Consider the following 15,631-nt stretch of genomic DNA (forward strand, 5'->3'; position numbering starts at 1 on the left):
AAAATTTTTTTTTGTTAGGAAGTTATAAGGGTTAAAAGTTGACCAGCGATTTCTCATTTTTACAACACCATTTTATTTTTAGGACCACATCACATTTGAAGCCACTTTGAGGGGTCTATATGATAGAAAATACCCAAAAGTGACACCATTCTAAAAACTGCACCCCTTAAAGTGCTCAAAACCACATTCAAGAAGTTTATTAACCCTTTAGGTGCGTCACAGGAATTTTTTTGAATATTTAGAAAAAAAATGAACATCTAACTTTTTTTCATAAAAAAAATACTTCAGATTCAATTTTTTTTATTTTACCAAGGGTAACAGGAGAAATTGGACTGCAAAAGTTATTGTGCAATTTGTCCTGAGTACGCAGATACCTGATATGTGGGGGGGAACCACTGTTTCGGTGCATGGCAGAGCTCAGAATGGAAGGAGCGCCGTTTGACTTTTTCAATGCAAAATTGGCTGGAATTCAGATTGGACGCCATGTCACGTTTGGAGAGTCCCTGATGTACCTAAACAGTGGAAACCCCCTACAAGTGACCTCATTTTGGAAACTAGACCCCCCAAGGAACTTATCTAGATATGTGGTGAGAACTTTGAACCCACAAGGGCTTTACAGAAGTTTATAATGTACAGCGGTACAATTAAAAAATCATATTTTTTCCACAAAAATGATCTTTTCACCCTCAATTCTTATTTTTCCAAGGGTAACAGGACCCTAAAAGTTATTGTGCAATTTGTCCTGAGTACGCTGATACCCCACATGTGGGGGTAAACCACTATTGGGCGCATGGCAGAGCTCGGAAGGGAAGCAGCGCCATTTGACGTTTTTGGCTGGAATTGAGATCGGACACCATGTCGCGTTTGGAAAGCCCCTGATGTACCAAAACAGTGGAAACCCCCCACAAATGACACCATTTTGGAAACTAGACCCCCTAAGGAACTTATCTAGATGTGTGGTGAGAACTTTGAACCCCCATGGGCTTCACAGAAGTTTATAACATAAAGCCATACAATTAAAAAATCATATTTTTTCCACAAAAATGATCTTTTCACCCTCAATTCTTATTTTTCCAAGGGTAACAGGAACCTAAAAGTTATTGTGCAATTTGTCCTGAGTACGCTGATACCCCACATGTGGGGGTAAACCACTATTTGGGCGCATGGCAGAGCTCGGAAGGGAAGCAGCGCCATTTGACGTTTTTGGCTGGAATTGAGATCGGACACCATGTCGCGTTTGGAAAACCCCTGATGTACCAAAACAGTGGAAACCCCCCACAAATGACACCATTTTGGAAACTAGACCCCCTACGGAACTTATCTAGATGTGTGGTGAGCACTTTGACCCCCCCAGTGCTTCACAGAAGTTTATAATGCCCGGGCGTGAAAATAAAAAATTCGTATTTTTTCCACAAACATGATCTTTTAGTCACCATTTTTTTATTTTCCCAAGGGTACCATGAGAAATTGGACCCCAAAAGTTGTTGTCCAATTTGTCCTGAGTATTCTGATACCCCATATGTGGGAGAAAACTACTGTATGGGCACACGTCGGGGCTCGGAAGGGAAGTAGTGACGTTTTGGAATGCAGACTTTGATGGAATGGTCTGCGGGTGTCATGTTGCCTTTGGAGAGCCCCTAATGTACCTAAACAGTGGAAACCCCCCACAAATGACACCATTTTGTAAACTAGACCCCCCAAGGAACTTATCTAGATGTGTGGTGAGCACTTTGAACCCCCCAGTGCTTCACAGAAGTTTATAACGCCCGGGTGTGAAAATAAAAAATTCGTATTTTTTCCACAAACATGATCTTTTAGTCACCATTTTTTTATTTTCCCAAGGGTACCAGGAGAAATTGGACCCCAAAAGTTGTTGTCCAATTTGTCCTGAGTATGGTGATACCCCATATGTGGGAGAAAACTACTGTATGGGCACACGTCGGGGCTCGGAAGGGAAGTAGTGACGTTTTGGAATGCAGACTTTGATGGAATGGTCTGCGGGTGTCATGTTGCCTTTGGAGAGCCCCTAATGTACCTAAACAGTGGAAACCCCCCACAAATGACACCATTTTGTAAACTAGACCCCCCAAGGAACTTATCTAGATGTGTGGTGAGCACTTTGAACCCCCCAGTGCTTCACAGAAGTTTATAACGCCCGGGCGTGAAAATAAAAAAATTCGTATTTTTTCCACAAACATGATCTTTTAGTCACCATTTTTTTATTTTCCCAAGGGTACCAGGAGAAATTGGACCCCAAAAGTTGTTGTCCAATTTGTCCTGAGTATGCTGATACCCCATATGTGGGAGAAAACTACTGTATGGGCACACGTCGGGGCTCGGAAGGGAAGTAGTGACGTTTTGGAATGCAGACTTTGATGGAATGGTCTGCGGGTGTCATGTTGCCTTTGGAGAGCCCCTGATGTACCTAAACAGTGGAAACCCCCCACAAATGACCCCATTTTGAAAACTAGACCCACTAAGGAACTTATCTAGATGTGAGGTGAGCACTTTGAACCCCCAAGAGCTTCACAGAAGTTTATAATGCCAGGGCATGAAAATAAAAAAATCGTATTTTTTCCAGAAACATGATCAATTAGTCCCCAATTTTTTCATTTTCCCAAGGGTAACAGGAGAAATTGGACCCCCAAAAGTTGTTGTCCAATTTGGCCTGAGTACGCTGACACCCCATATGTGGGAGAAAACTACTGTATGGACACACGTCGGGGCTCGGAAGGGAAGCAGTGACGTTTTGGAATGCAGACTTTGATGGAATGGTCTGCGGGTGTCATGTTGCCTTTGGAGAGCCCCTAATGTACCTAAACAGTGGAAACCCCCCACAAATGACACCATTTTGTAAACTAGACCCCCCAAGGAACTTATCTAGATGTGTGGTGAGCACTTTGAACCCCCCAGTGCTTCACAGAAGTTTATAACGCCCGGGCGTGAAAATAAAAAATTCGTATTTTTTCCACAAACATGATCTTTTAGTCACCATTTTTTTATTTTCCCAAGGGTACCAGGAGAAATTGGACCCCAAAAGTTGTTGTCCAATTTGTCCTGAGTATGCTGATACCCCATATGTGGGAGAAAACTACTGTATGGGCACACGTCGGGGCTCGGAAGGGAAGTAGTGACGTTTTGGAATGCAGACTTTGATGGAATGGTCTGCGGGTGTCATGTTGCCTTTGGAGAGCCCCTGATGTACCTAAACAGTGGAAACCCCCCACAAATGACCCCATTTTGAAAACTAGACCCACTAAGGAACTTATCTAGATGTGAGGTGAGCACTTTGAACCCCCAAGAGCTTCACAGAAGTTTATAATGCCAGGGCATGAAAATAAAAAAATCGTATTTTTTCCAGAAACATGATCAATTAGTCCCCAATTTTTTCATTTTCCCAAGGGTAACAGGAGAAATTGGACCCCCAAAAGTTGTTGTCCAATTTGGCCTGAGTACGCTGACACCCCATATGTGGGAGAAAACTACTGTATGGACACACGTCGGGGCTCGGAAGGGAAGCAGTGACGTTTTGGAATGCAGACTTTGCTGGAATGGTCTGCGGGTGTCATGTGCGTTTGGAGAGCCCCTGATGTACCTAAACTATTGAAACTCCCCACAAGTGACCCCATTTTGGACACTAGACCCCCCACGGAACTTATCTAGATGTGTGGTGAGCACTTTGAACCCCCAAGTGCTTCACAGAAGTTTATAACACTCGGACGTGAAAATAAAAAAATCATTTTTTTCCACAAAAATGATATTTTTGCCCCCAATTTTTTATTTTCCTAAGGGTAACAGGAGAAATTGGACCCCAAAAATTGTTTTGCAATTTGTCCTGAGTAGGTTGATACCCTACATGTGGGGTAAAACACTGTTTGGGCGCATGGCAGAGCTTGGAAGGGAAGGAGCAACATTTGACTTTTTCAACTCAGAATTGGCTGGAATTGAGATCAGACGCCATGTTGCATTTGGAGAGCCCCTGATGTGCCCAAACAGTGGAAACCCCCCAATTATAACTCCAACCCTAACCCCAACACACCCCTAACCCTAATCTGAGCCCTCACCCTAGCCCTAACCCTAGCCCTAACCCTAGCCCTAACCCTAGCCCTAACCCTAACGGGAAAATGGAGATAAATACTTTTTTTTTCATTTTATTATTTTTCCCTAACTAAGGGGGTGATGACGGGGGGTTTGATTTACTATTTATGGCGGTTTTTATATTTGGCAGCTGTCGCACGCTAAAAGACGCTTTTTATTGTAAAAATAGTTTTTGCATCACCACATATTGAGAGCTATAATTTTTCCGTATTTTGACCCACCGAGTCATGTGAGGTCTTATTTTTTGCGGGACGAGTTGACGTTTTTATTGGTACCATTTTCGGGTACGTGACATTTTTTGATCGCTTTTTATTCCTATTTTTGGGACACAGAATGAACAAAAACCAGCGTTTCATGAATTTCTTTTGGGGGGGTGCGTTTACACCGTTCCGCGTGCGGTAAAATTGATCAAGCGGTTTTATTCTTCGGGTCAGTACGGTTACAGCGATACCTCATTTATGTCATTTTTTTATGTTTTTGTCGGTTTTATGCAATGAAAACTATTTTATATAAAAAATAATTATTTTTGCATCGCTTTATTCTGTGAGCTATAACTTTTTTATTTTTTCGCTGATGATGCTGTGTGGCGGCTCGTTTTTTGCGGGACAAGATGACGTTTTCAGCGGTACCATGGATATTTATATGCGTCTTTTTGATCGCGCGTTATTACACTTTTTGTTTGGCGGTATGATAATAAATCATTATTTTTTGCTTCGTTTTTTATTTTTATTTTTTAAGGGGTTCGCTAAAGGGGTTAACTAATGGGACAGTTTTATAGGGCGGGTCATTACGGACGCGGCGATACCTAATATGTGTACTTTTATTGTTTTTTTTTTATTATTTCAAAAAATGGATTTATTGGGGGAATATTTTTTTTTTTTTTTCTAATTTATTTGGCGATTTTTTTTAAATTATTTTAACACTTTTTTTTAATTTTTTTTTTACTTTATTAAATAGTCCCAGGTGGGACATCACTGTCCTGTGACAGATCGCTGATCTGTCACATCACAGATCACTGTGACAGATCAGCGATCTGACACAGGCACTGCAGAAGGCTTCCTCATGCCTGCGCTTTGCAGGCACTGAGGAAGCCAGCTTCCTCAGGCCCCCGAAGGCCCCCGTCGCCATCTTGGATCCGGGGGCCTGGAGGAAAGGAGTCCCCTGCAGCAGCGCTGCACATTGCGCTGCCGTGGGGGGCTCAGGGAAGCACGGAGGGAGCCCCCTCCCTGCCGATGCTTCCCTTTAACCCCCGGTACACCGCGATCATGTTTGATCGCGGTGTGCAAGGGGTTAACGTGTCGGGGGCGGTCCGTGACCGCCCCTGACACATTGTGCCGGGTGTCAGCTGTGATAATCAGCTGACACCCGGCCGCGATCAGCGGCGCTCACCACGTGGGCGCCGCTGATCGCGCTAGACGTACTATCCCGTCCATGGGCATAGGGGCCCGGGTCCCATGGACGGGATAGTACGTCTCATGTCAGGAAGGGGTTAACAAAAGCCAGCAATTCATTTTGCAATACAGTAAAATCACACTGACATGTTTAATAAAGAATAGAAAGAATAGATATATACACATAGAATACATACATTGAGACACACACACATATATATATATATATATATATATAGAGAGAGAGAGAGAGAGATTTATATTTCATAGAGTTCTACATAGCTTAATAGCCGCTAAATCAATTGCCGGCTTCTGTAAAATTATTACAGAACCCGACACGAAATGACACATGGTTTACATACAGTAAACCATTTCATTTCATTTAGCTTTTTATATGTCTTTGACTAATAATTAGATTAGGGTATTGTGTAAAATTTTGGACATGTAGGTGTTAAATTAATGGGTAAATTCGTTGAACAAAAATTACGTGGGCTTCAGGGTAATTTCTCCGCTAGAGACGGAAAGCCAGTGAGTGAGGGCAGATTTTAATAGCCTAGAAAGGGACCATTGTTTTTGGCCCTCCTGGCTAAAAAAATCTGCCCCAGCCACCCCAGAAAAGGTGCATCTATAAGATGAGCCTTTTCTGGCACTTAGCCTCTCTATTCCCATTGCTTTTAGCGTGGCTCATGGGTTTATAATAATGGGTTAATGTCACCTTGCTATTGAATGGTGACATTAAGCCGGGTTAATAATGGAGAGGTGTCAATAAGACACCTATCCATTATTAATCCTATAGTAGTAAAGAGTTAAAAAAGACACATACACATTAATCAAAAATTCTTTTAATGAAATAATCACACAAAGTTTTTTCCAAAATTTATTATCCTGCTAATCCAAAAGAATCCCTTGTTGTCCTGCGCATCTCTGCGCAGGTCAGCTGGGGACTCCGCGCAGTCTCACTGACTACCGCTGACATCACTGAGGCTGCACAGAGTCCCCGGCTGACCGGAGGTGAACTGACAGCGTGGGAAAAAGTTCCGAAACTTTCCCACGCTTTTTAGTTCATCTCCGGTCAGCCGGGGCGCCTGCGCAGAGATGAACTCATTCATTCTGCAGTGGTTTACAGTGGGGCCAGTAGCATTAGCACCGTTCGCTATTGTAAACTAGTTAACCCTTTGTGATGGATTGCAGCGGGGAACCTGACGGAACGGCGGAGAGGTATGGATATTGTTGGGGGGTTTTTTTTTTTTTTTTTACAAGACAACAAGGGATTCTGTTGGATTAGCAGAGTAATAAATTTTGTCAAAAACTTTGTGTGATTATGTCATTAAAAGAATTTTTCATTTATGTGTGTGTCTTTTTTAAGCCTTTACTACTAAAGGATTAATAATGGATAGGTGTCTTATTGACACCTCTCCATTATTAACCCGGCTTAATGTCACCTTTCAATAGCAAGGTGACATTAACCCATTATTATTAACCCATGAGCCACCGATAAAGGCAATGGGAATAGAGAGGCTAAGTGCCAGAAAAGGCGAATCTTATAGATGTGTCTTTTCTGGCTGTGGGCAGATTTTTTTTTAGCCGGGGGGGGGCAAAAACAATGGTCCCTCTCTAGGCTATTAAAATCTGCCCTCACTCACTGGCTTTCCCTCTCTGGCGGAGAAATTACAGTGGGAGCCCACGCAATTTTTTTCAACGAATTTACCCATTAATTTAACACCTACATGTCCAAAATTTTACATACATTCCCTAATCTAATTATTAGTCAAAGACATATAAAAAACTAAATGAAATGAAATGGTTTACTGTATGTAAACCATGTGTCATTTCATGTCGGGTTTTGTAATGATTTTACAGAAGCCGGCAATTGATTTAGTGGCTATTAAGCTATGTAGAACTCTATGAAATATAAATATATATATATATGTGTCTCAATAACATGTATATATGTATATATATATGTATATATAGATAGATAGATAGATGTATTCTATGTGTATATATCTATTCTTTCGTTTTTGTTTTAACCTGTCATTGGGCTCCATTATACTGTATGTCCGTTTTGCAAGCCGGCGAGAAAATCTCGTCATACGGATGCCATATGGGTGTCACATGGATGCTTAGATGTGAGAAAATCGCATCCTCGCATGACAATCGGATGACATACGGAGCACTGTTCATGAAACATTTGTGCGATTCTGGTCCTTGAAAAAAGGACTGATTTTTTTATACGTTGTGTGTGACTCCAGCCTAATAAAGTGTATGTACTTTGACCTATTTTGAGTTGTGTCCACTTTTAGGGTGTGTGCACACGCTGCGGATTCTGCTGCGGATCCGCAGAGGTTTTGGTCCTGTGGATCCGCAGCAGTTTTTGCTGCGGTGTACAATACCATTATAACCTATGGGAAACGAAAACCACAGTGCAGACGGTGCGGATTTTTCTGTGCGGTTTTGCTGCGGTTTCAAATCCGCAGAAAGAATTGACACGTCAATTCTTTCTGCAGATTCCGCTGCGGTTTACCATCTCCTCCATTGTAGAGGTGATAAACCGCAGGTCTTCTGACCTGCGGGTTTACCTGCGGATTTTAATAAATCCGCGCGAAAAAATCCGCAGAGCATTCCGCAGTGTGTGCACGTACCCTTACTATTTTTCGCATAATTTATGCGGTATAATAGCAATTGTTTGATTTCCTGCCGCACGTCCCAGAGCCTGGAAGAAATCATTAACATAAAGACAGAATATAACATTTCTAAGCATCAAGACCATTAATATGAGGCAGACAGCTAGGACCAGTGTAACATTACTATTACCTGTATGCCCATATTAATAGGTCATATACATCCGGGAAGGTGTGTGTGTGGAGGGAAGTGACAGATTCCCATTAACAAGTAGCAAACTGTAAATTTGCTAGTTTTAACAAGCACTTTGCAAATATAACCATTTATTATGTTGAGACAATCCCTTTAAGGTATATTCATATATTGCAGAATTGCTGCTGAAAAATAATTCCGAGCACATGTAACGGAGCTGCTACTGCAAAATGTGCTAGCCATTTACATGGGACAGTCACAAAACTTTCTGAAACAAATCTGTTATGTGTGAACATGTTCACGTGAGTGGGATAAAGTGGGGATTTTCTGTCCACACCTGGTTGCAGTACTAACAATGTGATCTCATCCCCTCCATAGGTTGCTGATTCATATTTTGCACCTCAATGAAATGCAGTGAAATTTAAAGCAGATTTTGCAGATGTATTTGCAGCAAAATATCTACTGCAGAAATTCCCCATCAATATGTGGACATATAATTAGAATTCTCAAATATGTCACTAATAAAGGACTAAACTTATTCTTCAAGGACAAATCAAATCTATATCAACACATTCCAGAATATGCAAATACAGATGTAGCCAATTTCATCACATAGGATGCTTTTTTTTTTTGTTTTTGCCACATTTTGACAGGCATAACTTTTTTCTTATTTTTCCATTGATATAGATGTAGTATTATTTTTTATGAGCTTTTCAATTAGGCCATTTTATTTTATTTTTTTGGTTGGAGGAGTAAAAATGACAATTCCACAATATCAATATAAATCATTATATTTATATAGATTCCAAATATTTGTAGGAGGTAGAAGATATTCCCCATGAGCTGGAAAAATTTCTGAAATTTTCTGCTCAGACTAGTATGAACTGCTTTTATCAATATGTGAAAAATGATAACAGAATATTTTTATGACAAACAACAAATATTAAAAATGTAAGATATCTTATGGAAGAAGCAAGGGAAGAGCTTTGCTGCTAAATGCAAAAAGTAACGCAAAACTGCCATCTAGTGGATGCATAGAATATTACCCTTTAATTTCTAAGAACAAGAAATATGCTACTAGAAAACAAAGAATGGAAAACAATCGTGCCCTTATTTAACCCCTTCAGTATCTGTGCTATTTTTGTTTTTAGGACTGCAAGAATGTCTACATTTCATTAAAAATATTTCTTTATGTCATCACATTGTAGGAGTCACAACTTTTTTACAAAAATATTCAGAATTGAGAGTCCTCAGTGGTTGATACCTTTTAAATGGCTAACTGAAAAGATGGTAACACATTGCAAGCTTTCGAGACTACTCAGGTCTCTTCATCAGGCTAGACTAATACAACATCTGAAGAGTCACATATTTATGCACAACACAGCACAGAAAAAATGCAATAGATAAGACAAGTGACGTGAAGCAGAATTATGATTATGGGAGAGGGAGAAACATAAATATTGGACCAGTTCATAGATAAGGGGTCCGGATGTTTTATTGTCCTCTGATTCGGGTCTCCTAATGTGTTGTGATGCCCCCACACGGTCTTAGGAGCAAATTCCTTAATTGATGTAAAAAGACATAAATCCATGCGACACATTCATTCCAGCATATTGAGAGTGTCAAAGGTCGTCATAAATTTATACTCCCAGACCCTCCTGTCTCTCTGAGATGTGAAGTTACCTTTCAATACCAGTAATTTCATATCCATGTTGCTGCGATCAGGGATACAAAAATGTTTTGCCACAGGTAGATCCATTCTTTTTTCTCTTATTGTGTGACGATGAGCATTCATCCTTGTTCTAAGCTTTTGCCCTGTCTCCCCAAATCTAAGAAGCATCATTGTCATTAATTTTTAATGTTTGATTTTAATTTTAATTCTGTTATTGCATTTCATTTACATATAGCACCTTTTGATCTTCAGGATCTGTTGGACTGTCAGCGAGATGTTCCGTCGATTCTTTAGAAGATTATCTTCAAGCATCCTTAGATAATTGTTAACAAGAACTTTGGACAATTATGGGGATTTTTTTCTATGTTTTTTCTTTAAATAAATGGGGAATGGTTTATATAATGTTTATGTATTTTTTTTTGTACATAGTATAGCACATTAGCACTTTATATTTATATTGTGAATATGTTATTTATTATTGTTGTATTTTTTATTATTGTTAAATTTATTATGGATAAAAATTTTTTATATATAATATATGTGATTTATATGCACCATTCACTTTATTATTTTTTTATGGGCACTTTAAATTTTTAAAAAAATTATTATTTCTTATTAGTATATAGTATCAATTGTTTCCATTATATCCACTTTATTATTATCAACTTTTTTGCACAATATTGGCCACCTGTTATTTCTGGATTATGCGCCTGCGTGGAGACTGGTAGCACGGTTTACTTCGGGGAGCGCTCTTTTATTGTGTCGTTTAGCGTCCCCGCTTGCGATCCAATGTGAGCGCATCACAGGAAGTATTTTTTCATCCAGTTGCCCAGATCTGCGCATGCGCTGCCTGATCTAAGGATTAACATGCAATGAGTCAGATACCTTCGTGACGTATAAGATCCTGACTGGCGCTATGGGGTATTTAACATTCACTGCCCACTGCCTTGACACGCCCCCGGAAGAAGCCCGTGCGAAATGCGCATAGGGGAGAGGGAGGACACGCTACACTGCGCCACCAATGCTCCACTAATTTTAAGGTAACTTCATAGTTGTCCCATGTTGAATATCTTTATTGAAATTACCCAGGCTATTTAGATAAGTGCTTTTCAGTTTCAAGGTAGTGATATTTCATTATATATAGCTATGGGTATAGTGATTGATTCCTTATGATAATGAGTGCCGCTTTGGAAGTGATATATATTTGTCCCCTTATATTAGGGAAAATGTGGCATATGAATGAAGTTTTTTACAGACATTGTTCTTTAATAATTATATCTATATAAGCTATAAAACTTTTATTTTGCATAATTTGGTATATTTATACTACATGTAATATATTATAGTGGCAATACATAAATCAGTGTTCTGTCGTGTCTTCCACTGGGCATTGCTGTTTATTATGTATGAAAATATTGTAATAATAAAATTAATATTTTTTGTAATATTGCTGGATCTCTTAATTTTCGGGTACCTTTTTGTTGTTATTCCGAATAAGGATTTAATAAGAAAAAACAAGTACAGTAATCTTAAAACATACAAGTCACGACTGGTACGGGAGGAGAGAGGACCCTGCCCGCGAGGGCTCACAGTCTACACTATGCTGTAACATCTGGACGCTGTGGGATGGATGCTGCAAAGTACGCCCCATAATGGAGTGCAAATTTTGCTGGAATGGTTAGAGGGTGCCATGTCACCCTTAGGTGCCAGAACAGCAGACACCCCATATGAGACACCATCTTACAAATTACACCCTTCAATGAATTCATCTAGGAGTGCAGTGGGCATATTAATGCCACAGATGTTTCACATAACTTTATATAATATTATAATTGGGCAGTGAAGAAAATATAATTATGTTTTTTCCACTAAAATGCTGTTTTAGGCCAAAGTTTTTCATTTTCAATAGGGTGTAACAGAAGAAAGTGGACCACAAATTGTGCAATGCAATCTCCCGTGTACGCTGATATCCCATATGTGATCGGAAACTACTTCTGAGGCACAGTGAAAAGCTCCGAAGGGAAGAAAGCCATTTTGGAGTGCAGATTTCACTAGAATGGTTGCAGGTGCCATGTCACATTGGCAGAGCCCCTGAGGTTTCAGAACAGCAGAACCCTTCATAAGTGACCCCATTTTACAAACTACACCCCTAAATGAACTCATCTAGGGGTGCAGCAAGCATATTGAACTCACCAGGTATGTGACAGAAGTTTATACAATTGAGCAGAGAAGAAAAAATAATTACATTTTTACCACTAAAATGTTATTTTAACCCCAGGTTTTACATTTTTTCAAGGGAAAATTGCCCCAAAATGTGATGCACAGTTTCTCCTGAATGTGGCAATAAGCCGTATTTGGCTGCTACAGTACTGTTTTGTCACACAGCAGGACTCATAATGGAAGATGCATTAATTGACTTTTGGAGCACAGATTTTCACACAATATTTCATGTGCAGAGTCCCCAAGTGCCACAAAAAGCAACACAACTTTCAAATCCCCCCATTTCGGAAATTACACGTCTGGAAGGTCATCTACCGGGGCTGTGATGATTGTGACTCAATGGGTATGTTCGCCGATGCAAGCACGTAGTGGATGTTGCAGAGCTAAAACTTCAAATATAACAGCTTGGTGCCCACTTCATTGTGCCCATCTTGTGCTTCAGGAGACACGCACCCGTAAACTAAGTGGGCTCTCCTTGCTAATGCCAAACATGTGGACGCTAACTGCAGTTTAGTATATCGTGGGGCTCAGAAGGGAAGGGGGCATTTGTATTCGGGAGTGTAAATTTTGCTGGATTTCTTTTGGGGGAGCCATTTCGCATTTCCAGATCTTATGTGAAGTAACGTGAAAACCTAAAATATTTTTGTCAACAAGTGACGGCCCCGAGTGGATTTGTTTTAGGGGGGGTGACTGAGTTAAAGTTTTTATTGTTACTTATTAGCATTTTGGGCTACATAACATTTGTCCTGTGCTGTAGGCTGAGCACTTACATTGGGATTTCCATGTAAATCTCTGAAATACATGATTCAGATGAAACCCCCGGGGGATCCATTTACTATAATGAGGCAGCAGTTACTTTGGACTCTGTTTGGCTCTGTCCATCTTTTCCAGAGACTGAAAAAAGGGAGATACAATCTATCTGGTGGATTTAGATACATGCAGCCTTCTTAGACCAGGTTCACACTTTCATTGGGGAAACGTATTTGTCTGTTCTATTTTAGTAACAAACGGATTTGTATGCAAAATGGATCATTTTCAAAAACGGATATATAGAGAAGCAGAGGGGGCCCATTGATTGTGGTCTGTCCCGGATCTTTTTTTTTCTTTTGCATTATAAGAAAACATACAGAATCGTTTTTTTTTACATTCTAGAAATACTGACGAATACCAGAACTCAGACGGACACTATAATAATCAATAAGGCCCATCTGTATCCTTTTACATCAGTAATTATAGCGGATTTGTCTTGCACCGGAACACTGTTTGTTCTTAAAACAGAAGAGAAAAATGGAATGTCCTGACGCAGGTGTGAACACAGTCTAAAGAAATCTAACAGCTAGAGCTCATTTAGAACTCCATATTTTACACAAGAGTTCTTTCTGTGATTTTCACAGATAGAGCATATAACATTATAGTCTATGTGGCCATATCGGTAGTCCGTAGCCACTGGAATAGAGCCCTGCAAAACTCCTTCTCCCTGAAAGCCACTGATAGTAGATCCTTTGTGATGTGTATATTTAGGGGTACATAGAGGAAGCGCAAGTAATCCAGTGTGCGTTTGTGAACAAAATTGGCATTAGAATTTTCATAATTAGCATGTAAAATCTATAGCAATTTTGCAAAATAATTAGTGAAAATGCTTCAATGAAAATCTACAAACGACCCAGTTCTTCTGAAATATATTTAATGTTTTCCCACTATATGTGACTGGGTTGTTGGACATATAAATTACCATGAAATTCGCACCAAACATAAGTGACAAATCCACCATGTCTAAATATAGTATCAAAGAAACACTCCAGTGATATTTTTCATTTCTCCCTTTGTTAGCAATCCTGTGTGTATGTATAATGAGTGCAGTAACCATACTCACCAGTCACCATCTTCTGCTATTTTTAGCGGAGCAGTGGCATCACATTTCTATATTAGATATTATTATATCTATAGAGAGCCTAGTTCTGAGTGTTTAAGAAAATTAAAGTGACATCTGTTCCACCCAGCAGACACTCTGTGATTCATCAGATCACAAATGCAGTCAGCTGGGGTCAGAATGGACCAAAGTGCCGCGGAAAACAACAAAACACGAGACCAGTGAATATAGTGTTTTCCCAGGTGGCAGGTTCCCTTTAAGAATCATTAGATAAGAAAAAATTCTGTTTGCTTCAGTCAAAAAAACTCATTAGAAAAAAACAGATAAACCAGGAAGCAACTAGAATGACACTTGAGAAAAAAGAAACGTTCCATTTCTCTTAGATGACAAAAAGACCAACTGGCACTTCCAAGCTAATGTGAACAGGTGCCAACTAGGAGCAGCTACCTCCGCATACAATAAACAAAAGAAGCAGTATTGCTATTCATATTTCACATAGACATGCTTTAGCACTACAGAGTGCAACTTTTTCGTCTAATTGTATATGGTGATAGGTGCTCCTAGTTGGCACCTGTTCACATTAGCATGGAAGTGCCAGTCAGTCTTTTTTTGTTACTGTATATTTGCTTTCTGACCGAGCACTCCGCCCTTCAACACGTGGTGGATTTTAATTGCAGGAGGGTCATACCTACCCATAAAATATGACTTAGAAGAGAGGTATTCACATCTACCCAGGAATTCAGACTTCAGTCTTAGGGCTCATGCTCACTTGCGATGAAATCGGACAAATTCAATCCGATAAAAAAAATCGGATTGAATTCGTACAAATGTTAATCAATGATGGTGTTTTCATCAGCGTTTTTTTTCCAGCTCGGATTGGCTCAAGATCGGGCTGGAAAAAAAATCACAGCATGTTGCGATTGTAATCGCCAATCGGATCGCATCCTGCAATAGAAGTCAATGGGTGCGATAAAAAAAAATGTGAGTGCTGTCCAATTTATATGCACCAATGTCCTTTGAAAAGATGGCAATTCATATGCGGCTATACAGTAAAAGCACACTAACAGCTCAGAATAGAATAGATAGAACACATATATACACATAGAATAAATACATACAGTTGTGGCCAAAAGTATTGACACCCGTGCAATTCTGTCAGATAATACTCAGTTTCTTCCTGAAAATGATTGCAAACACAAATTCTTTGGTATTATTATCTTCATTTAATTGGTCTTAAATGAAAAACACAAAAGAGAATGAAGCAAAGACCAAAACATTGATCATTTCACACAAAACGCCAAAAATGGGCCAGACAAAAGTATTGGCACCCTCAGCCTAATACTTGGTTGCACAACCTTTAGCCAAAATAACTGCGACCAACCGCTTCTGGTAACCATCAATGAGTTTCTTACAATGCTCTGCTGGAATTTTAGACCATTCTTCTTTGGCAAACTGCTCCAGGTCCCTGATATTTGAAGGGCGCCTTCTCCAAACTGCCATTTTTAGATCTCTCCACAGGTGTTCTATGGGATTCAGGTCTGGACTCATTGCTGGCCACCTTAGAAG

At 39.8% G+C, this 15,631-nt stretch overlaps 1 protein-coding gene across 7 annotated transcripts in view; it reads right to left on the reverse strand.

Moving 5' to 3' along the window:
* Positions 1-15,631, reverse strand: part of ALPK1 (alpha kinase 1) — a 268,067-nt gene that overhangs the window by 203,790 nt on the left and 48,646 nt on the right. Inside the window, exon 1 of one of the 7 annotated variants that reach the window (XM_073571944.1) lies at positions 14,069-14,270. The exons of the other annotated variants lie outside the window; for them this stretch is intronic. The gene's annotated coding sequence lies outside the window, so the exon portion shown is untranslated. Of the gene's footprint in view, positions 1-14,068; positions 14,271-15,631 lie in introns of those variants that run through there. 7 annotated transcript variants of the gene reach the window in all.

The sequence above is a fragment of the Dendrobates tinctorius genome, unplaced genomic scaffold (genome assembly GCF_039654945.1).
Source record: "Dendrobates tinctorius isolate UK_male_01 unplaced genomic scaffold, ASM3965494v1 ptg000030l, whole genome shotgun sequence".
In the NCBI taxonomy this organism is placed as follows: domain Eukaryota; kingdom Metazoa; phylum Chordata; class Amphibia; order Anura; family Dendrobatidae; genus Dendrobates; species Dendrobates tinctorius.